We start from the raw sequence: 377 nt of genomic DNA, 5'->3' as shown, positions 1-377 counted from the left end.
ATATACATGATATATACATGTCTACCATTATCAGAAGTTGAATGAAAATAAAAGATTAAATAAAAATCATATGATTATAAGCTCGATGTGTGTTCGTGTGTGGATCTTACCCACTCTTTCCATTTTTGTCTCTCTTTCCATCCGCCTTTCTTTGTCTCTGTCGATCTCCTTTACAGAGAAAAAGGCAACAGACACTGAACAGGCCAGGATATTGGGCATAAAAGCAGTCGAAAAGCCAGACTGGTTATTTCCTTCATGCAAATTTCGTAAACGAGGCTGGGTTAGTGTCTGTGGCATCCCGACATTTTTCTTCCTCAAATGTGTGTCATTTACTCTTTTGTTTCTTAAAATAGGTATATATACATTCCGCGCTCAAT

The sequence above is a fragment of the Penaeus monodon genome, chromosome 20 (assembly GCF_015228065.2).
Source record: "Penaeus monodon isolate SGIC_2016 chromosome 20, NSTDA_Pmon_1, whole genome shotgun sequence".
Taxonomy (NCBI): domain Eukaryota; kingdom Metazoa; phylum Arthropoda; class Malacostraca; order Decapoda; family Penaeidae; genus Penaeus; species Penaeus monodon.
This window is presented reverse-complemented; position numbering follows the sequence as displayed.